The sequence below is a fragment of the Castor canadensis genome, chromosome 9 (assembly GCF_047511655.1).
Source record: "Castor canadensis chromosome 9, mCasCan1.hap1v2, whole genome shotgun sequence".
NCBI classification, from domain to species: domain Eukaryota; kingdom Metazoa; phylum Chordata; class Mammalia; order Rodentia; family Castoridae; genus Castor; species Castor canadensis.
In genome coordinates this window covers 14,821,708-14,846,333 of record NC_133394.1, presented here as the reverse complement: position 1 = coordinate 14,846,333, position 24,626 = coordinate 14,821,708, and the positions used below count along the sequence as shown (strand labels likewise).

The 24,626-nt window shown below is 36.7% G+C and overlaps 1 protein-coding gene across 8 annotated transcripts in view; it reads left to right on the top strand.

Moving 5' to 3' along the window:
- Slc10a7 (solute carrier family 10 member 7) overlaps positions 1 to 24,626 on the top strand; it is a 241,641-nt gene that overhangs the window by 20,112 nt on the left and 196,903 nt on the right. The window lies entirely within an intron of this gene.

The following is a 24,626-nucleotide window of genomic DNA, read 5'->3' as shown; positions in this document are numbered from 1 at the left end:
AAACATTCTCTCCTAGTCTGTGGTTTGCCTTTTTATCTTACCAGTGTCTTTTGAAGTGCAGGATGATTGTGAAGGCAGTAAAAGGTGCTTGGTTTCTGGATATATTTTGAAAGCATAAGATATTCTGATGAATGAATGCATAGATAAATATCAGTGCCCAGTGATACATGTAACTTCTGTCCACATTGAATTGGCCAGAGTAAGTCCTGTGTCCTTACCAAGTATTGTCATTCATGCACCTTGGAGAGGCAAGCTAGATATTGGTGAAGGCTTGTAATGTCAGCCATATTGGATAAGAATAAGAGTTTATTTGTTCATATATTTTTTGATGTGCTATGATGCCTATATCCAAGTATAAATGCCAACTAAGAATTAAAGATATTAGAGTTGGCAGTTCAGAAAGTTGTTTAAGGTAGATCTAAAAATTAGGGAATTGCTAGTGAATAAATGGTATTTACAGTCAAAACTGGACAATATTACTTAGGAAGAGAGAGTTCAAAGACTGACCCCTGGGTCCTTTAACATTAAGAAGTCAAGGTATAATCAGCAAAGACAACAGAGAAAGCACAATGAGGTGGGATAGAAGGAAAAAATAGGAGAGCATGGTGTCAGGGAAGCCAGGTACCCTGGAAACCATGTGAAGAAAGTGTTTGAAGAAGGGTTTGATCAACTGTGTAAAAATTCTGCCAGTGTGGTATGTGTGTGTAAGGTGAATCATGAGAACTAACCATTGTACTGTGCTACAAGGTTATTGGTAAACTTCACCAGAGAGGTTTTTCTGAAACATTGGGGCAAAAGCTTGTTTGAAGTAGGCTCAGGAAAAAGTGGAAAGAAAAAACTAGAACCTATTTTAAAGTCATTTGTCATAAAAGGGAAGAGAGAATGGGGCTGTATTTAAAGGGAGCATGGGGGTCCAGACTTTTTAAAGTGCAGAAATGACAACATGTTTCTATAATTATTAGAATGATATGCTAAAGAGGGAAGTCTTACAGTAATTTATTAGAGAAAATGATATCAGATTATACGAGTTTCAGTAGAAGCTTAAACCATTTATTCATAATAACAATAGGAGGGAATGCAGAGTGTGTAGATACAGATGCATGAAGTTTGGTAGGGGGGTGCATTTGGGAGCTCACTTCTGATGACTTTTCTGAGTGGAGTAGGAAGCAAGTTCAAGTGAGAACAATAATGGAAGTAGGTGGAATTAATGTTTGGGAAGAGAGGAGAAAGGGAGTGTGTAATTGCCATCTAAATGAGGAAAGGGAATTAACTTGAGAGTGTGGTAAGATTTCCCCGCAGAACTGAGGATCCCACGGAGGTCCGTAGATGTGTATTGAAAGTGAAGTCAGGCTTTATGGTTGTGACTTTTCTATTAGCCACACTTAGCTTCTGTGGTAGGGCATAATTGAAGATGGTTAGATTTAACCAGGGTTTCATTAGGCCAGGTATTTTCACTTGCCACATCATTAGTGAGGTAGAGGAACTCTGAGTTTCAATCTAGTGCCTACTATAGTTTTCTTTCAATTACCTTGAAAGAATTTGAAGAGTTTTTGTTTATGTAGGACCAGTGTTAATTGGTCTAAAGGTGTTGTTTATGTCATTCTTTCAAATATGATTCCCTTACAAGGTGCACGAGGAGACATTGATTTAAAAGACTAAAATGTCTTCTTATTCAAAAACAGCTTTTGGCTTGACATTAATATATAATATTGGATCCTTTTGAAGTGTATTTACATGTTTACTCCCCAATTAATATTTAAATTATTTACATTATGTTGCATGTTAATAATGTGGAATTTAGGAACATCTCCTTCGTTTTATAAAATATCAGTCTACTTCTTTAGGTACTTAACATTGTGCAACTTCATGATGATCAAGTATTTTATACAGTTGGAAAGAATAATATAATTTTTCATAAATCTTGATAAAAGAACTTTAGAATTGAAATTTTCAGGGTCCAGTTTGCTCACATTTTCTGGTGTGAAATGAGTAGACAATTTCATATTTACATCAGATGATGAGAGAAAATGATCTGTAAATAACAATAGTAGATAATTTTATGTTTGATATTTTTCTAAAATCATTGTTTTCAGATGAATAAATATAGACTTTTGTTGAAGTAAATGTAAGAGAAGATTAATCTTCTGTATAAATACATTGGAAACATCAAATCTAAGATGGGAAGAGAATTTGTTGATGCATATAATTGAAAAAGTCCAAAAACTGTATCCAGTGTCAGGTGTCTTTTGATGAAATATCTGTTTCTACTTCTCTGTGATGCTCTGCCCTACCTTGCATATGTCCTCACATTGCACCCAGACTAAGATCCTACTGCTTGCCACTCAAAAACCAGCATTTGGGAGAAGAGACTTGGTAGAAGGAATCAGGTTTATCCCAGGGCCATCATCTTTTGAGAATATGGAGGGGCTACTGACCTCAAAGTTCCATCTTGGAGAACTGAGGGGTGCAAAAGGCTGTTATAGGGAAAGACAGGAGTAAAGTGAGACAACAGGCAGGAAGGCATGTTGAGTGAGGTCTTTGGCATCCAGAGTGTGTGTCTTTTTTTTTTTCTCTCCTGTGGCCAGAACACTGACTCAACCTTGACAGATGACTTTCCTGCAAGTTACACCTTACAGCTTCCTATAAACTGATGCATAGTTGTTGTATAGAACTGTAGAGTAAGGAGGGTGTTACAAAGGTCACCAGAGTTCTGTAAAGAAAGATTATTTAGCAGTTGACATCTTAATCCTTTAGGTGGGACTTCTCTTTGGAATTTAGAATGTCAGACAGAGAGGAGGTGACTTGATACTTGCAAAAGAATTGGGGAGGGGAAATAAGCTTATGGAAGGGCAAAAGTGTTTTTGCTAAGGATGCCTCTCACAGGAGCAGCCTCAACACAACATAAGTTCAGCATGACAGCAGTACTGCTGCAGCGCTTTTCCTGTGGCACTGTCCTTTCCAACTGACTGCTTTTCTTTAACATTTAAAAATTTTATTTATTTATTTATATTTTGGAGGGAGTGGGGTTTGACTCAGGGCTGCTTTGCATTTGCAAAGCAGGCGTGCTACCACTTGAGCCACACCTCCAGTCCGTTTGGATTGGCCTCCAACCTCTGTCCTCCCAATCTCAGCCTCCCAAGTAGCTAGGATTACAGTGTGAGCCACCAGTGCCCAGCCCAACTGACTACTCTTAGCAGTGCTCATCACATGTTCAGGATTACATTTAGTTTATGCTCTTGTATATTTATGTATGCATCTACGTCTACATCTACATCGACATCTATATCTGTATCTATCTATCTATAGTGTACATGTCTAGTATATGTTCTCGTGTATTAAAAGGTATATGGTTATGAGACATATTTATTTTTAATGATTTAGGGATATATGTGGATTTAATAGTGTCACTTCAAATGATGCTTTTATTTTGCAAAGTTATTTTATAACTTAGCAGGATTTAAAAAAAAACTGTTTCTTATATATTTTCCATCTTAAATGATTTTCAGTTAAGTTACTGATTTCAGGAAGATTTTGTCATGGATTGAAAGAGTTGTTGCATCCTTTTTAGCTTGTACTTTGATAAGAAGTAAATTTTTTTGGTAGTATTGGGGTTTGAACTCAGGGCCTGAGCCTGCTAGGCAGGTACTCTATCATTTGAATCTTGCCCCCAACCCCATGCCCTTTTTTGCTTTAGTTTTATTTTGGAGAGGGTCTCACATTTCTGCCCAGGCCCAGCCTCAGAACACAATCCTCTTACCTGCATCCTCCCCTGTAGTTGGGACCACAGCCATGTGCCACAATGCCTGGCTTAATGAGGATAAATGGGCGTCTCACTAACTTTTTGCTTGGCTGACCTTGAACCACCATCCTCTCAACGTCTGCCTCCCAAGTAGCTGGGATTACGTGCACGAATTACCATTCCTGGAGGAAATAGCTTTTTGTAAATGACTTATAACTTAGGTTATTTTTGTTTCAGTGGACCAACCAGAATTTACAACAGTTTTTAGCAGCAGAAGGACCTCAGTGTCTGTGTGTAACAATGTATTTACGTTGGAATGTCCAGTATATCCTTTAGTTATTTAAGTGAGACTCTTTAGAGGTATAAGTGATTAACAGTATTATTTTGTGGCATTTACATCTTAAGGTATATTTCAATGCTGGAAACAATTTTTTTTTTTGGTGCGGTTGTTATTTATTCATTCTGGTACTCTGTGTGTGTGTGTGTGTGTGTGTGTGTGTGTGTGTGCGCTTTTTTCTTTCCTTTTTTAAATAACAAAATGTAATAAGACTTGGAGAGCTATTTCATTGCCAAGTATAAGAAGAGAGATTAAAATGTTTTATGTTTTACTCTAACATGGGAGACATAGGGTAAGTATTATTCATTGTCTAAAATTGTATACATTTAGTTGGTTTAGATTTCTGTTACCAATATAAGTTCTGTAAAAAAAATTTGATATTTTTCCCCAAAAGCCTTGCAGAGGTTTTAAGCCTGTGAAACTTGCTGAGAGAATCATTGTATTCAAATCTAAGTTACTTATGCTTTATAGTAACTACCATAGGATTTCTTTTTATTATTATTATTATTTTTTTTTATTTCTTTTATTCATATGTGCATACAATGTTTGGATCACTTCTCCCCCCTCCCCCCCACCCTTCCCCCCCCCCCGCCCCCTCTCTACCCGGCAGAAACTATTTTGCCCTTATCTCTAATTTTGTTGTAGAGAGAGTATAACCAATAATAGGAAGGAACAAGGGTTTTTGCTAGTTGAGATAAGGATAGCTATACAGGGAGTTTACTTGCATTGCTTTCTTGTACATATGTGCTTACCATAGGGTTTCTTTTGTAAAATAAATGTCTTCTTTTGAGACACTGGAAAATTATTCTCCCATGTTTGGAGAGTTAAGTGGTTTTCAAACTGTTGTTAAAAAGATATTTTATTTCTTTTTCAAATATGTTAGTGGTTAGTGAAAAAGCAGCAAAGGTAGGGTTTGGGAAAAGATGCACTATCTAGTTTTACCTCAACATCTCTTCATTTGCAAGCTGAGAAAGAGAAATGTTCAGTTAAAAGCAATTCCCTAAAGATATGAGGTGAATATGATGTCTTAACTCCTGAAAGAAGTTGCAAAGCTATGTAACTGTGCAGTTTTGAGAGTCTAGTGTCAAAGCAAATAGAAGTGAAATATAAATGAAGATTTCTTCTTTCAAACCTCTAAAGGAGAAAAGAAAAGCATTAAGAATCCTAATAGATAAAAGCCAGGGCAACTTATGGAGTTCTAATCAGATCTGGGAGTGATATTTATGCTAAATTGCACATTATCTGTGTTCAGGGCTAAGTCTGGTAATTGAAACCATGAAAATAGGCACCTTCACCACTAATAGCAGTGTGCAGGCATGTTATTTAGGTTTACTTTTTTCCCCCCTCAAAATAAATTCCATGAATTAGTTGCATGAGCACTACTCAGTGATTAGAAAAACAAATTTGATTTCTTCATATCTATCCTGTACCTATTGTGTTAGAATTTCTGGGTAATGGGCATTAGGATCGTCTGTCTTTCTTAAAATTATGAAATCCACTGAATCTACAAATGGTATGTAAAACAGATATACTCATTTGAAAGCATAATAAACACCTCTGTGTTTATTATGTCCAACTTTAGACGTGGAATGTAGTATTTAAGCAGTAGTTAAGCAGCCACTTTATTTACGACACTGTTTTCTTCCACAGTGAAGAAGGAGTTTGTAGGGGAGGGAAAGTAATCTTTCCTCACCCATTGCAAGGATCACGGCCGTCACCCCTACAACAGAAGACAGATTAACAAGGGAAAAACATAACATTTATTTAACCAAAGTATGGGAGCTTCAGAAATAAGGACCCAAAGACCCAGGGGAACTTGTATTTTTATGCAAGCCCAATGCAAGAAGTATGTAATTATGGAGAAATATGAATAAGCAGAAAGGAGTATGACCTAATGGTAATAAGTTGATGTGTGGGGGAACTCAGCAAGGCCTGCTGGTTCAGATTTGTTTCTGTGTCTCTGTGAGACATTCTTTTCCCTTTGTGCCCATGGAGCAGGACACCTGTCACATGAGAATGCTTAGAGAACAGAGGAGGAGATCAGCCAGTGACCTTTTTAGTTTCTATACCTTGAGGCGGGGGAGGGAGGATGGAGACAGGTGGATAGAGACCGTCTTACTTCTAAGACCCTCCTGTCTCCTTCTGCTAAAAAAATAATGGCCTACTAAGGCACCCCTATTTTGGGGTATTGTGTTTTAAGCTCTGACAATCTGCACTTGACATTGTGCCTTTTAAAAATTTGCATTTAGTGTGATATCACACCATTCAGAACCTCTATTTCATGATAGAAACATCACAAAAAGGGGCAAAATAAAGTGAAATCATTTCAGTTTGACCTTTATGATTAAATTATTATTTTCCTATTTTAATGTTAAAGAAACCCAAAACACACCACAACTAGATTGATTCCCACTCAGTAGGACTTTGGATTGTGGAGGCAGTAGATCGTTGTCTTCCTGGTATAGGAAGTGCGCTGCTTTTGTTTGAGACATAGGCTCACATTGTAACTATATTTTACTTGTCAGGTTGAAGGACATTAGAACACTTTGTAGTCATGTTGAATTCCATTTTAAATAAACATTTTGATTTGGGATGTAGAAGAAGGGTAACAGGTAGAAGTGTGTGTGTGTGTGCATGTGAGTGTGTTTAGTTTTGTCAGTAGGGTGGGTGCCCAAATCTCTTCAAAGAAAATTTAAGAAAGTCTCCTGAGCAAAGAGATTTATTACATGTGGTGAACTCTTTAAGTCATAGATGAAGGTCATGGCAGTCTGAGTGTATTTAAAAAAGGATTTCTATCTGCTTGGAAAGCAAATGAAGTACTTATTACTAACTTTAAAAGTTTAGCTAAGAGATTTTTGTTGGAGGTGAAAGATCAAGATCATCACAGCCCAAGTGGAGAGCAAAGGTTCAATTTATGGCTTATCAGTGAGGCATGAAACATTTCAGGGTTATTTTGCATTATCAGTGGGGAGTTGGTCTTGCTAATCCCATGCATGAAGATAAAATTCATTGAAACATTTATAAAGGTGGTTAGAGTGGATGTGATCAGCAGAGAGAGGGGACATGGAACGAGAAGGAAACCCACTTGTCAGTCACTGTTCGTCAGCAATCACTAAACCCCTGTTCCTCATTTTCTCCTCTGCTAAATGGGGATGCTGTGTTTGCAGGAAGGGGCATGTTAGTGACATCCTGGAGAACTCTTATATCTGCAAAAGGCTGTCAGCTGAGCCTTCTTGCATGCCGGCAGCTATGTATTTTTCAGCCTCCAGCCTCTTGTGCTCTCTGGCAAGTAACAGTCTTCCTTCTTTGACAGATGGAAGAAGAGAATAGTAGTAGCAGCAGCAAGAAATTCTATGTTCAACATCCTTCTTTCAGTACCTTTAGCTTCAGCGTCCCCTTCTGGGTTGGATTTGGTTCTCAGGAGCAGTAGAAAGAGTTCTTGTATTTGTTTTAAGCTTCTGTAAAAGTCATTGAAACATACCTAGGTTTTCCAAGATTTTTGTGTGTAACTTAGAATTTTCTCATTTAACCCTTATGTCTTTCAATTTTATTTTCTGTTTCTACCATGTTAACCAAAAGCATTCTTTTAACGGCTCACAGTGGTTCCCAGTCCCCAAGTCCAGAGCCAGTTCTTGGTTTTTGTCCTCCATGACTTAACTACAGTCTTTGTCACTGTGGTCACGCCACCTCTAACTGTATTCTGCCTACATTTCTCCCTACATTTTTCATTGCTTTTTCTTTTCATCTTTTCTGGCTCCTTTCCTGTCCCAGTGATAGTATATTGCGGAGACCTGATCTTGAAATACCTTATTTATTGTTGATAGGCTCCTGTTTCTGAGTCATTGTTCTTTGTACAGCTAAAGTGTGACCCACACCTTCAGGTCCAACCAGGCCTCCGATCTTAGGCGCGTTCTGATCTTGGGTGAGAAGTATTTAAACAGCTTTACCTGAACATGCTGCAGTGTGCGTCACCACTTTTGTTGCCATACTCCTGACCTTGAGCATCAGATACCCTGCCTTGGAATCAAAGCATGTGTTTGATTTTTCACCATCCCTCACCTAGCAGTCTCAGTGAGCCCTCGACCTCTTTGACCCTTGATTTACTTATCTGTGGAGCAATAGCACTTGTATGCTTCTTTCATTGGATTGCTGACAAGGATCTCATGGATGTATGCAGATGTACTTACAAATTGTGAGGGAGCAAGTATCACATTATTATCAAAGCAGGGGCTTGCCACTGATGAAAGTACTTGGTTTCCTGAGCCATTTCCATTGCTTTCTTGAGAATTTGATCTGCTGAGTTCACTCATTCACCCACTTCATCCATTCATTCAAAATTATATGGTGAGCTGGGCATTGTGGCATAGACCTGTAATCCCAGGTACTCAGGAGGCAAAGGCAGGAGGACTGCGAGCTTAGGCCTGCCCAGGCAAAGTTAGTGAGACCTTGTCTCAAAAACAAAGTTAAAACAAAAGGGCTTAGGGTGTAGTTCAAGCGGTGGAGTGCTCACCTAGCAAGCACAAGGCACTGGGTTTAATCTATAGTACAGAAAGAAATATATTCGTATGTGTATACATATATGCTCAGTGCTTGCTATAGGTTGCTATTTATAGTGCCTTTATAGATTTTTCAGTTTAATAAGCAATATAAAAGAAAACTATAAATGCAGTATAAGATTGCTGGTGTTTAAAATAAATTTACAGGATGATGATTGTTTAAATAAATTGATAAATTGGATAGCCCCAGTTTATGAGCTGGTATTATAGGTTCTCCTCAAAGTTTTTATTACTCTGTTTTCTTTCATAACCTGGAATACTCATGCCAGGTATCCAGGATAATCCTTTCTGGGAATAAAAGATCGCTTTTAAAAAAATTAGAACCAAGTGAAAGAATTGAAGAGATTTACAATCTGATTCTTTGGAACTGTGGAGCCAAAAAACATCCTAGCTCCACACCAACAGACAGTCTATGGTTGATGCAGGTTTACAATCTCAAGCCCAATTCACTATAAATTGATTATCAATAAAGAAAATGGATAGAAGTTAATTGAGTTAGAAAGAAAGTTGATTGAGTTGAGAAAGAAATGATTGTTCACTGGCTGGGAAAAGCCTAATCTCAGGTTTTCCAAAGTCCCTTAGCATTTTTCTCCACTTTCCTGATTTCTGATTTGGAAGGAAGTAGGGTATAGCAGGATGGAGGAATATCTCAGGACTGCCATGATACACAATTCAAGGAGGCACTTTTAACCTTTGTGGGCAGTTCTCTTGCCCAATGGGAATTAAGCTGCTCACCTGCACAGTAAGAAATGACTTTTACAATTGCAGTGAGTCCTTGTCATGACAATAGTGAGAATAGTTAGTGCTCTCTGTGTCAGTTCTGAGTGGTTCACAACTACTAATTCCTTTAATCCCTGAAACAACCATTTGGGAAAAGTACTATTATCCCCATTTTACAGATGAGATAATAGACACAAAAAGATGTAAAAACCTTGTCCAGGGTATAGAATACCAGAACGGAAGATCAAGGATGTAAACCCAGGCCATCTGGCTTCAGTGCCTGTGTGCCTTACCTTCTCTTTACTGCGGGTGGTACAGCCCACAGATGGCTTAGTGGCTGAACTACCTTTGTGGGAAAAATATAGGTCATCTGCAGTACAACAAAAAAACCTGTGACTTTTTTTGTTAAAAAATGAGCCCTAAGCAGTTGTAGACTAGATACTCTGACTGGAAGCCTTCCTTCAGGAAGCTTTCTCCATCTCTTCATCAGCTTCTTATGGTCCTTGCCCCATCCAGGCATCGTTAGCACAGAAAATTTTGAAGGCTGTGTATCTTGCTGAAGCTCTCAGTACATGGAGGGAATGTATGCTTCTTATTCACAGCTATATTCTCTGTGTCTTGCACAGTATTTGGCATATATCAGGGGCATGGTAAATATATCTTTAAATATATGAATATATTTTTCAAATAAATATTTTTTGAAGAAATTTGTTTAAATCTAGCCATCTTGATTGAAATATGAAATATTAAAACAATTTATATTTAGTTATATTTTGTCCTATGCTAATCTTTTATAGAAAAATCAACACACATAATCGACTGTATCTTGTAATATTTTTCTCAATTACTCACACCTGTTCTGCTTTGTCTGAGCCCGAGTCACAGTCCTGGCATAATGCCCTGAAGGTAATAGAACTTTGAATGCTTAGAAGGACATGAAAGACTTCCATACAGTTGATCTTGTCTGGAAGAAGCTAAAAGGTTTCTATAGGGTTAGTTATGTATTTTCAAAGTGATGAAAAACATACACAACAACTTTGGAAGCTAAGTCAAGCCTTTAGTCTGTCTTCTTCCCTTTTTCATTTTGAATGCTGCTAAACCGTCTAATCAAGTAAGTGTCTTATGTGGGAAAATGATTTGGACATTAGCAGACATTAGTAGATACTTGATAGGCTTTTAAAATAAAGTGGAAGTTCTTTTTTCTTATTCAAAATAAATGGTAATTTCTCTATGGCAGTTTTAGTATATATAGAAATTAACATGTATATGAGAATACTTCTTATGTCAGTCCCTATTGTGATGCACTTAAAATTATTGTGCATGTTTTATGAGATGCTTTAGTCTGTTTTCTCTTTTTATTCTTCCAACACTTACATGAAGTAAATAGGACTGGTTTTCCATTTGGGAAAAATTAGGATTGAGAGATGAGGTAACTTATCTGAAATCCCACACCTGGGATGTTCTGACTTCTGTAGGACACTTTTTTTTTTTGGTGGTATTGGGGTTTGAACTCAGGGCCTCAATACTTGCTAGGCAAGGGCTCTACTACTTGAGCCACTCAGCCAGCCCTGTAGGACACTTTCATACCATTATACCATTATACATTATCTCATGCAAAATCAACCACTTGAGATCTAGATCTTGGGTTGGTTGGTTCCTTATTAAAGACAAATGGCTTGACATTTGTCTGAGGGATGGATATAAATGTACCATTAACTTAAAACAAATTGTGAGCACTTGTTCTTACTGAGAACTGCGGTTAATATTCTAGGCTGTGAATGAGCCAGAAAAGTAAGTAAGGAGAGGCCTTGGGGAGGTCTCTGGAGCTTGAGTCAGGCTCCTGGCTTGGATAGTTGGTTCTTGGAAGTAACAGGTTCTCTCTCAATGATTAGGGCATTTTTGGAATGGCCTCCCCAGTGGATCAAGGTAACAGAGTCAAGAGGGTGGGTCTGATGGAGGGAAGTGCTCACAAATCATGTCTGGATGGCTTGGTCATCTGAATAACTGCCTGCTTTGGGGGCAGAGAACAGCCTGGGTGAGGAAGCAATTGCTTCAGCCAAACAATTGGACTGAAAGTTGCTTACTTAAGGTGAGGTGGTGGCAGAATTATGACTTTATAGATACAAAGTCTGAATGGAATAACTGAAGACTTGGGTGGTGTGAGTGACCAGCACACAGGCCAATCCTATGTATCCTGCATCATGGCAGTGGAAGAGTTGAAGAAAAGGGGGAGACTCTCTGTTTCAGGAACTCCCTTCCCCATAGTATGGGAAGCTGAAGACAAATCTGAGGTGTCCTTCTATACCGCAAAATAAGGGTACCCAGAGATCCAAATACTACCAGGAAGCCAGTCCTTCCCAGGAACATAGCTTCAATTATATCCTATTCTATAAATGGTATTTGAAGCTGTAAGACACTGTACACATGCTTTTTTTCCTTTAAAATTTATTTGTTTAATAAGTAAAGGAAAAAATTAAGTGTAGTGTTAGAAATTCTATTAGTTCGTACGTACTTTCCTCCCTAAATCCATTCCATTCACTAGGTTTTATAAAATATTTCCTGGCAATGCACATATGTTGCTTAGTGTAATTTTGTTAAATGATTAACATCTGTGAATTTTCTTCATAAATTACAAAACATTGTATTACTGCTATTAGATGACTGACTTTTAAAAATTTGGGGAGAGTTTATTGGATGTAATTGTTGACATTACTTATTACTTTCTTGAAAACTTATTTGAATGTCCTGCAATTTCTGGTTGAGTGTTGAATTGTCTTATTGAGTGTTGTGTTACTACTTTGGGAGTTAGGAATTCCATGTGATAGTCTCCATGTTGGTGTAGGAAATCATAGTTTTATTATGAAAATTATTTTCTTTCCTTTGCCGACATTGCTCCACACAGTTCTTTCACTTCATAAGCCTGGGAAGAGAGAATACCAACAGTCTACCTAATGTTTTAAAATTGTCCTTTGTTTTTTATCTTCCTATTTTTAAAATTTATGCTTCTATCTTCTGAACATCTTCCATTCTCTTTCCTATTCTTTTCTTCTGTGTCTCTCCCTCTTTTATTTCTTCCACTAGCTAGGTCCTAATGAAGCTAAACTCTTTTGAAAGACCCTGCATGGTCCTCTGGTACCATGTGTTGTCATCATCCTTCTTGTTGTCATCTTGGTCATTGTAGGCTCTTCCTCTGGGCATAACCATTTTCCAGCCCAGAAAATGGTTGCTCTCAGATTTCTCAATTCCGAACCTGGACTTACATGACTAAAGTATGTGCTTTTCTGGTACCGGGTCTTCTGTCAGAAGCAGCCATAGTTGGTTAGCCTGCTCCATCTTGTAATACCCTGTGAAGGTCCTCCAAGATAGGGGATCCCGTGAACACTGGCACTGTGTATTCAGCGTGTGTTTCCAGGCTCCACTGGAGCTCCCCAAGTCATTCTACATTCATCACCAAGATGTTAGAAAGCTTTCTTCAGACTGTGCTGCCCCATTGTACTAGACCACAAGGTCTGTTTCAAAGCTTGCTGTTGCTGTCTTACCCATTTGGGACTCTTTATTGGGTGACCACCTATTCTTTGTAGGAGTCCTTCCAAAGTCCTCCCAAAATGAATCCCTACATCCTTTTTTGATGATTCAAGGGGAGAGATGGCCAGCTGAGAGGAACTTGAACCATATCTATAACTCAAAAATTTCTAGATAGAGTCAAATGAAATCTTAAACTCTCCCCTGGATGATTCTGTACATTGATGTGGAGGATAAACTTTAAAGGTGTATATGTATATATTTACTTGTGTTCTGTTCTCCACACTTAACTCATTGGATGGTCTGTTTGATTAATTTAGTAAGTACTCAATTCATACTGAAAGAAATAAAGAAAATTTACTTTGTTGTTGCAAGGAAATTGATCTTTTGTGTCTGTCTCTTTATTGAACATTATCTAAAATTGACTCTATTTAAAATTTCTTTTTTCTTCATGGTGATTTATTGATAACTCCCAGTCTTCTGAAATATGCTAGTTTGATACTATTAATACTAGTAAATTTTGTTTTCCTTTTCTTTGAAGCCATATATTTACAATAGTAGTTGTGTGGAACTGAATATCCTAGTTAATGTATATGTTGGCCATCTCTAGTTGCTTTCTTTCTTTCTTTTTTTTTTTTTTTCCTGGTTGCTTTCTAATATCTATTCTTCCTTCTTTAAAACAGAAGTGGAACAAAATGCCACCCAGGTAAAATACCATATTCATTTGACTCCCTGGTGTTCCCTTGGTCATGTGGCCAAATTCTGGCTAGTGATATATAAATGAAAGTAATGTATATAAATGAAATATAAATAAATGCAAATAAAAGGATATCTTCTTAAAAGAGGGTGGTACCCTCTTTTTTTTCCATCCTCTTCTGTTTACTGTGATGTTGATTTGATGACTAGAGCGTGGGCCATTAGACAGCCAATGACACTAGAGCAGCAGGACTAGGTCTTTGGCTTGTTTTGACTATGGAACTATCTTGTCAGCCTTGGGATGCCTACCTCTGGACTTCCTTTACATGAAAGATACATGAACATTTCTTGTATAAGCTACTGTTGTTTGGGACTTGTGTGTGTGCATATGCTAAAACTTAAGCACCATTCATACAAAAATATATAAGGGTGTCATTTTCAAATAAGAGAATGTAATAAACTATATTTGACATTGGAAGTACATTGAATATAATTTAAAATAATATATCTAGTAGGCACTTTATTTGCGGAATTGCTTTTTGGATCTATTATCACTTAATATAGTGTGCAGTATTGTAAAAAATATCTTATTGGTTGTGAATGTTCTAACTCTTTGGATTCTTCTAGAAGTGCAGCTTAATATTGACAGCCAGTTTTATACTTAGCTGGTATTCTCCTAACCCCAAACATGTAGGGGAAGTTTGGGAAATATTCTTTCCAAAATCCATTTTACTAATGTGTTCTAGAATGGATTTTGTGCTTTTTTTGTTGTTGTTTTCTTTTTTCCTTGAATGTTGGTAATACAGATGTGTAAATTAAAGTGTGCTTCTTCTCATGAATTTGACACATTTTTACTCAAAGAGAGACAATAAAAATAAAAAGATTTTTTTGAGGTTTCACATTAAGTTTCTAACATTTTCTTGAACTGTGATACACTGTTTGTAACATAAAATTTGCCATCTTGACGTTTCTTTCTTTAAATAGGTTTTTTAATTAGCATATATTATAGGGTTTCATTGCAACATTCTCATACGTGCCAACTTGATCGTTTTAAGTATACAGTTTAGTACCATTAAGTGCCGTCACATGTTTTGCAGCCATCACCATCACCGTCACACACCTCCAGAACTTTTTCATCAGCATTACAGCATTACAGTAAGTGGGATAGAAATCTGTACCTACTCATCAGTAAGTCCCCATTTCCCCTCCCCTCATCTCTTGCAGCCATTATTCTACTTTCAGTCTATGAATCTGACCACGTGGAGACCTCCCATAAGTAGAATCATAAAATATTTGTCCTTTTGTGACTGGCTTATTTCACTTCACATAATTCTTTTGTTTTTACTTAGGAAATCATTTAAACGTTGATGAAATATTATTGCACAAGATTGTCTTATGTTTATCGTAGGAAAATTTTTATCTGTCTTGGCAATTGTAACAAATGTTAGAGTAGGTGGTATTATGATAAAGCAGGATTTTAGAGTTGTTAACTGTGAAATAAATGCAGTACAAAGTAGAGGCCATTAGTTATATGTTATAAATAATTACAAAGATAGCTAACACATAGTTAAGAATGAGATATTTCTATTAACAACAGACCTGATGTGAGCTTATTGGTTATTTTAGTAATCTAGGGAGTTTTTTTTATCACTTGAGAACCAGGCAAATATTGTACTATAGTGTAATATTTAACTTACTACATTACCTACATCTATAGTCATGCATTTGAAATAGATAAAATGTGAGTTTAGGATAAAGTATCAAAGTTTTCAAATTAAGTGGCTGTCCCACTTGGTGTATATTTTATTTGTATAGCAAATGGTAAATTATTTTTTTCTTTCTCAGATTGTATAGATGTTTGGGGTTGAACAATAATCCCTAAAAAGGTCTTGATGATGTTGGTGATGTTGATGATGATTTGTTGCCTTAGGAAAAATATTGATGGTATTGTGATTTCAACAATAACGTTTTTGTCCTTGGCTTTTTTATTTTTTTAAAACTTGGATCACTTCTTACTCCTTGGTTTCCTCAGAGGCACTTGTCAGAAACCCACTTCATGAAACCTTTCTGGTAGATTGGAAGCTAAGGCTCTTTAAAAAAAAAAAAAATCCCAGTTAAAAGAAAAAATAGGACAGGGGATTGGTAAGGGGAGGCATGCAACTATATTTGCAAATCTTAGACATTGTCCCACAATTTTGGTGTAACCCTTCAGCTGACAATTAAAATCTTTGTTTTAGTAGTCATCACCCTACCCTAACAGATGGGTGAAGAATTAATCTGATTTGTATTTTTCTCTACAACTTTCTCCTACACACTGTAATATCCTGTGATTAACATTCAGCAAATTCTTAAAGATGATTGATGGGCCTTAAAGAGATACTCTATCCTATTTAAATATGCCCAAGTCGAACCACAGAACAGAGGATCTCCAAAGACCCCTGTAAAAATTCGAAGACAATTTTGATACTCTCGTCTACTCAAAAAGAAATCTGCTAATACTGTAATGTTTTTTCCCTTGCCAGGACCCTCCTTGCCTGGTGTCATTTCTTGAGCTCCCCTGGGAGGAGATTAGTCTAAAACAACAAAGTAGCCAGATGTCTGGTTCAGAGAGAGTCCCAGAGGCTGGGCTGCAGTAGGCAACAGAAACCGCGAGGGGCTCAAGATCAAAGATACCTGAGAATTACTTATGGGCGCATAGTGTGTGTCATTCCTATTATTAACACTCGGAGAAAATTTGTTTCCTTAATTAACCCTTTTGTTGGAGTAACCTTAAATTTTCGTGAGTATATTTTTGTTTCAATATATTTTCTTTTGTGTAGTTTTGAGAATTACACGGTCCAAAAAAGAGAAATGAAAAGGAACTTGTGCTTGATTGAAACTTTGATAAGCTGTTATTCTCATCCAAAACAGATATGCTAGCAAGTGTGTCGTCATGTGTCTTGAAAGACATGGGCATTGCGGTTCTCAGTTAAAATTATAAATTAGTAGTTACGAACTACATCGCTCTCGTGTACAAAGCCCTAACCCTTACTGGTAAAGTACTGTTACTTCAGTGTTTAACTGTTTTAACATGAGGTTTTTAGAGCTCAGCTTTCCAGTCTTAAAGTGAATTCAGAATAAATCCCAGTGGTGGCAAATCTGTATGTTACTAATAGTAGACCTCTTTCCTTTCACATTGGTTATTACTAATGAAATGCTGATTAAAAAGATCTTGCTATCCTTTACCTGTTTGCTTTATAGGTGCAATTTTACTTTACTTAGGCATATACAAATTTGGAAGATTTTGAATACATTTGCTATTTTAGGTTATTCTTAATTCAAGAGCCTCTATAAAGCTTTTAGCTGAATTCATTCCAAGGGAGGGATAAAAATCCAATTATAACTTCTGATGTCTTAGTCTATTGGTGAGAGTGTTAGGAAGAACAAAAGATTTTGCTACCTTGCTACTTGTTTTCGTTTCTGTTCCACATTATAATGTAGCAACAACAGCAGATAAAAGCCTCATTCCTGCTTTTCTTGATATATAGTCATAAAATATTGTTATCAAGCACGTAATTAGCCTGCCTTAGCGCTTTGAAGTGCTACAACACATTCTTTAACATCCAGTAGTATAAACTTGGCATAAAAGCTGTAAAAATGTCGTTAAATCTAATTGGAGATATGTGTTAGCAATTTAGTACAGAGATTTTGTGTTCTTTGTGTAATGGTCAAGGATTCTTTTAACTCCTTGAGGAAAATGAAGCTCCTAGAAGCAGTTTATAAGGGCTAATTGATTTATCTCTCAGGATTTAAGTATTGGAGCAAGAGAAAACCAGCTTCTTGCATAAAGAAGTGAAGAGGCAACTGTTTTTTTTTTTTAAGACCATAATTTATTCCTTGACAGAGGGTGCTCTGTGTTCATGCTTTATACCTGTGTTCCTGTTCTAGCTACACCCTTCCATCCCCACTCTGAACAATACTGTTTGCTGTCACTAAGCCAATCCCGTGATCTTTCTTCCTGGCTTAAATGCAAGTTGAGTTAGTTCTAGCCATTGTACCATAAATACTCCTGAGCCTCACTGAATAGATTGTCTTAAGCAAGTAGAATTTAGAACAACAGAACATCTTCCAGTACCATGATGTCAATTCCTTGGAGTTGGTTGCGGCCAGATTTGCTCTGAGGGATGGAGAGAGTCATGGTTCCAGGACCAAAGTCCAATAGATAACGCACCTCCATAGAGTGGGTGGTGCATAGTGGGAGAGCTGTTTTGTTCACCCTCTACAGAGAACTCCTTGCAAGTCTCCCCTTCCCCCTCACCCCTCAGACAGGTGTGCATGGCCACAGACGGACACACATTTATGTGGGTATTTGCTGAGGAGAAGACCACAGTGCTGCTGCCTTTCTTCTTGTCTTCTACAAGTTGCCAATGCAGTGTTGCTGTCTAGTTCCCTCTTAATGTACTTGTCTGGGTTTCTTCATTGCCGTTGGAGGCTTGTTCTTTCTCTCTTTTCCCTCCTTACCCCTCCCCACCTCTCTTCTTCTCCATCTTCTTCCCCACTTACCTGACAGACCATTTCTGCCTGTATCATCTTGTTGTGTAACATATCTTCCATGGCATTCTGTACAGAGAAGTGTTTAAGTACACTTTTAGAAATTAGATATTATTGAATCTTAGGAAGTGAAGTATTAGTTTTCTAGTTCTTGCTTTTTATTTACCTACTCTACCTTGCTCTTTCATGTACTTCTTTATATGTTGGCTCCCCCTCAACCCTCTTAAATCTAATTTCTCTTTTTATCTTTTCTTCTAAATTCTCCATCATATCATCCAAATGAAAGGATTCTGATTGAAAAATAGGAGCTAAATTGTAAGAGCAGGCAATTAGGCCTCTTTTAAAGCACTTTTAGTAATTTAATGCATAATGATGTAGTACTTGAGTGCATTTTGAAGTTGTAATCTATAAACTTTTTGTGATAGAATTATCACAAAATAAATAAAAATGCTTGCAATATAAATGAAGTTGACTTCATTATAATGTGGTGATTTAACATGCATTTTAATTTCTCTTAATTTTTTTTTTTTGTTTGTCTTTGGCAGTTCTGGGGTTTGAAATCAGGGTCTCCTGGTTGCTAGGCCAGTACTTTACCACTTGAGCCATGCCACCAGCCCAGTTTCTCTTAATTTTAAAAGCCTTGAGGTTGAACATACAATGGTCTAAAAGGTTTTTTTTAGGGAACGGGGGAGTACTGGAGATTGAACGCAGGGTCTCCTGCTTGCTAAGCAGGCACTGTACCACTGGAGTCATACCCCCAATCCCTTTTTGAGGTATTTATTTAACGTTTTCACTTGTTTGACAGATTTCTCTAATTTTAATTTAGTTATATTTATCCTCATCTGAGGTTTGGAATGATAGCCCTGGAACATCTATTTCTGTTGAGAATGGTTGTCTTTGACTCTAAAGTGCCTGAGAGGCTGAGGTGTCCAAGTGGTAGGATTAGATCTTGGCAGTTTGGAGGGTCCTTTCTGCAGTGTCAAATGTGGGGTAGCCTGTTGCTCGGAAGGACAGTCCTGGAAGGAAAGTTTTGTTTTGGGTACACAAATGTTCAGCTCTCGAATCCTTGTGACTTCTAACTCTATTGCTGAAATAAAGTAAAGATCAACATTTAAAAAAGACATAGTCATCAATTGCATTTGCTGTGAACAGTTGACAGGAAGGGAATGTTTTAAGTGGATTGTTTTTTCCTTTTTTCTAATAAGATTTACATGATTAAAAATGAAATGAAACTACAGCTGATGGACAATCAGATAGCTAAGAATAATGTTTGGGAAGCTGAGTTTCCTGAAGACATGAGGCTCAGTTATTGTAGCCTGGGGATTTTGCCTGGGGAAAAATGTATGTGCCTCAATAGCTGAAGGGCTATTCAGAAAGAAACAAAGTAAAATGGCACTATTTCAACGTGTAGTTCGATATTTCATACTTAATTTTATCCTTGGCAGAAATGTCAAAATACGGTGGCTGCAAACCATCTCTAAAGCCATATCTACACCAAACTGGATAGATAAAGTACTTAAGAATCAAGTAGTTCTCATTGGGGAGAGAAGGGACTTTTCTAGGTAATTCTGTGGAGGGAAAGGAGTGTTCTCATAAAATCAAAATGACTACATGGCTCATTTCAGATACAGGAATGTACAGACTGAAGAGCCTGCCGATGGAGGAGGCAGATTTTAAAACTGGCATGTCACCCTGAAGCATAAATACTACTTCTTTCAGGATTGTCTTTTTGTAATTTCTCCCACTTAAAAATTCAAATAATACTTACTTTTATTTATGTTCACTTTTCGTGTTTTTTAATTGTAAGATCCTCCATAGTTTAATTGCTAATGCTAGCAATGATATTGCAATTCTGTGCTTACTACCTTTTCTCCTGTCATTTTGAGACCCAATTTTCCTAGCTGCTGCATAAATTGCTATTTAAGTTAAAATCAAGTTCTTAGTAATAGAAGAACTGTATTTCTATTTGATATACATGCTCTTCTTTTGTTTACCCTGGAGTGGATATGTACCCCTTTAAGGAATTAAAGTCTAGGCCACTATTTATCCTGTTACTACCACATAGATGTTGTTTATTGTTTTTTAATCAAAAATCAAGTTTCTATATTTAATGACTTGGAAGATCTATTACATTTTGTCAAAATGTAAGAATTTATGAAGAATAAAGAGCCCCTGGAATCCCCAAATGATCAAAAAGGAGATGTGTATAATTTTGTTGCTTAACACATACATAAGCATTAATATTTATGATGGAGTTTAGTGTTTTGTGTTTATACTTCCATCAGCATATAATGCATTATAGTGTATTGTTTAGAGACTATTAGATCGGTCAGGATTTACTCACAGAAGAAAAAAAATTGTAGTTTTTTTTTTTCCCTCTTATTAGCATTTTTACCAAGTATTCAAGAACAAATTTCTTCACTTTGAGGCTACTTACCTTGTAGAAAGCCCTGTCTAGTGTATGGAAGTAGTCCAAAGGACTGACAAGTTGCTGAGTAGTCACCTTCATCTGTCAATGTAACACTGACTTTGAGTGCTAGGTAATAAAAGTAGCTGCCTGGAAAATCTGTGCCATTGTAGACATAGCCCTCGATATTTAATTTTTACCTAATTATTAGAATGCATATAAAATGTATCGGCTTGGTTGGCTTAAATAATAGAGCTAGTTCCTTAACATTTAAAATTCATAGAAATGTTAGAAAATGCATTTTTGTTTGACTGGAGGATTCATTTTTTTTATTATAGTACCCATAAAAAAACAACTTAGCTCATTCCTAGAAACTCATTTTTATTTAGAAGTACTTGATCAGTAGAAAATATTTCCCTAGCCAAATAGATAGTGTCATGCTCTTTTAAGTTGTGCTTTTTAGAATTATTCTAAAAACACTTTTTCCCAGATTAAATTAAATGTCAATTTATGTACTTTATTTGCAACCTTTTTAAGGGAAAATTTCAAGAAATGAGGCTACCGTGTTTAACTCAGTGGAATGAATTGTACTTTCAAACGTGTTAAGGTGTTTCGAAGATGTTCTTGTGCAAGGTATAAATATACCAATAAATATACCTTTTGAGTGGCACACACTCCTTGGCTTTCCCCTTACTTTATTCACGCTGCAGCTTCGTAAGAAAACCACACATAGAGTAAATTGAAGATTCCAGCAATTAAGAAACATTAAAATAAAACATGCATCTCATCCATGCACACAGTAAAAGGCATACCAATGGGCCAACCTTTTTTTGTTTCTTGTCGTCAATAATAATTTGATACTTAAAAAAACAGTTTACTCATATCTGTTGTGATTCTCTATTCCTTCAGCTAATTGTAGTGATCCATTCACACACTTTCCACATCAGGACCAGTATGCACAAAGACTGATTCTTTATGGGAACTTTAGGACATGCTGGGATTAGAATAAAAACCTACATTGAAAGAAGATAGGTTATAGGATTTGCTTATTTCCCCTTGAGAAAATAGCAATGGCCCTCCCCACACCTCTGGTCCTTTGAATTGATGGAAAAATCTTTGCATAACTGGTGACCAAGCAGTGAGCTTTTTACCAACTCGAGCTTTTGTATTTGAAATTCTCATTTCAGTCTCATTCTTGCCCACTGCAGCAGAATGGCCTTTAGACAACTCGACTTTAAGAAGTTAAAATGCAATAAGTCAATCTCCTGGAAACGATGCAGAAATGTAGATTCAAATCATAAATAAGGAAATGCACTGAGTACATTAAGCAGACATAGAAAAATGGATTTCTGTCTTTTGTAGTCAGGTAATTGGGCACCACTGTTTGGCAGGAGCTGGTGCTATTGAGCCCGCTGTAGCTGCCACAGGTTGATGGGCAGGTGATAAGGCAGCTTCCACCAGGGTCTGCACAGGAGGCCTACCTCATATGCTGTCTGCCCTAAGGGCCTATGGGAACACAGTTGGATTATTATGTTAATGCATGAGCCCGCTGCCCTCTTCCTATCCCAGCTGGGTTCCCTGTTGTTAGGAACTGCTTTGCACTGACAGTGGAGTAATATGCTTCATGATTGAAAGGGCAAAGGGGCTTGAAAGAAAAAAAAGAAAAGGAGAATAGGCCTGCACAGATATGTAAATGAGGGAAGGAAATCTGTAGGAAGATTTCACTCCTTGTATAGAGAGAAAGTTTATTACAAAGTTCTTGTCAGAGCGTCCTATAATACCACTCATTTCTTAATTAATTTCTGGGCTCCCTTTCCTTCCTACCTCTGGTATGTATACACTATTTGGAAGTATTTTCCAAAAAGGCACTTCAGTTGATTTGTTTTAAGGAAAGATTATCTAATACGTTCGTTTCCAAGTATAGTACTGATAGCAGTGCATTTATCTTTTTTGTACCTTTATTACTGTTAATACTCATCATTCAGTTAGTCTACTATATTTGATAGAAAAGTTGTTTGTTCTCTTTTTAAAAATTTTTATTGTTTTATTTTTCATATGTGCATACAATGCTTGGGTCATTTGAAAAGTTGTTTGTTAAGAAACTGAAGAATTTATATTTTGGGTTATTTTTGGTGTAGGTTTAGAAAACTGGGTGAACTTATCTTTTGGGAGTGGGTGGAAAAGGAGGTGAGGAAATTATTAGGGGAGCCAGAGGGATATTTTCTTAGGTTTATGAATTTTGTATGAGTGAAGGTTCAAACATATTGTGTTTACATTTTTTTTTTAATGTTGACAGTTTAACATTAGTGATGAGTGTGGGTTTTGTGTCCACAAACCTGTTCAAATCCAGGCTTTATTAATTACTCACTATCTGATTTTAGATAAATTACTTCTCATTCACCTCAGCTGTAAAATGGGTCTAATATGACTTTTAAGTGGGGGAAGGAGTAAATAAAATATAAATCATCTAGTCTGACATAGAGTGAGCACTCATAACATGCTTGCTGTAAAGATTATATCCATTATAACAACTATCATGTTCAGTTATGAGACCATTATTTTAATATGTGTACTTCCAACAGAGTGAAGACTAAATCTTATCTTTTTCTCAGCAAGTTTCACCAAAAAAAAAGAGTAGCTTCAGCTTCAACTAGAATTGGATACAGAAAAATATTCAGATTGACCTTATTTAACTTGAAAGAGTTAAGGACTTCTCAAACATGACTCCTCAAACAAAAATGCTAAGATTTATTCCTAAACAGTTTTATAATAAGCAGTACTTCAAACGCAAGAAGTAAGTTGAATGAAAATAAAATCTAGTTGGGTCAGTGTTGTAGATGGTTTCTGGGGTTATGCCTGAATTTGAGTATGCCTGAATTTGGGGAAGTTTGTAAAATATCCCCATATGTGCAGTTATTTCTGATACCCTGGTTTATTTAAAATAACTTCAAATGGCAATATACAGTTGAACACTATTTTAATTGCATGTCATGTTTTTTGCTTAATTAATACTCTGCCCCTATTGCACAAGATAATGCATATGAAGATGATGTGTTCAGGGTGTCTAATACACACTGAGGGATTGAGACATGGTGGTCACTTTATTGGTGCCAATGTTTCTCCCATGCCAACACACCAGCTTGCATTTGTAGTGCTTTACAGCTTTACAAGAAGGAATTTCAGAGAGATTATCTGAAATATAGCCTCTATCAAAGTCAACAAATGCATGAAATTTAAGGGTAATATAAGCTCCATACACTATATTAGTGTGGTTCCCTTGTATCTGCGCAAAAGGAATCTACATGGCTGCTTTCATTAAAAATATTAAGTATGCAACCAATATCTCAATATTCTAGTGAAAGGTTTCTTGAAGTTTGAGATAAATACTTTGTGTTATATGAGAAAGGAGACTCCTTTCTGAAAAGATTTCAACCCTTATGGTTTGAAATGCTCTTAAAGAAAGTGATCACATCTTCCATTAAAAAAAAAAAGTTCCCAGTTTCTTACTCACGGTGGGAATTCATCAAATGCCTGTTGACTGAATACTTGGGTTGATTGTAATAATATTCAAAGTCAAATAGGATTCCAAGTCCCTGGGTCCAGTATCCTTGTGCCGGTTGCCAGCTTTATATACTGAGTTAAATTTTCAACTTCTCTGAAACACCAGTGATGATTTCTGCCTCTCTTGATTGCCTTCCTGTCTCCACTAACCAACTGCATCCCTTTACATCTTCCTCATGTTGTTATTTTATCAGAGGCATAGGAAATGTCAGAGTTGAAGAAACAATGACCAGGTTAGGAGATGTACTTTATAGCAAAGATGTAAAGGTGTTTTTAGAAGGATTGGTCTCTCCAGTGATTATGCTGTCCTGGTTGTTCTCCCATTCAGCTCTGCTTTTTGGGGAACTTTAGAAACACTCTAACTGATTTCCTTTATTCCAAACCACAGCCCTAATTGAACCTGTTAGGATCCTTTCCTTCATACAAGTTTGTTTTTCCCCCAATCATGGTTAAAAAAAGAAATCAAAGCAAAAATTGCTGAATATTTTCCTAGGTTTCACAAATCTCTTACTACTGACCAAAGAAGTTCTAAATAACAAGTTATGATTTTAAAATAAC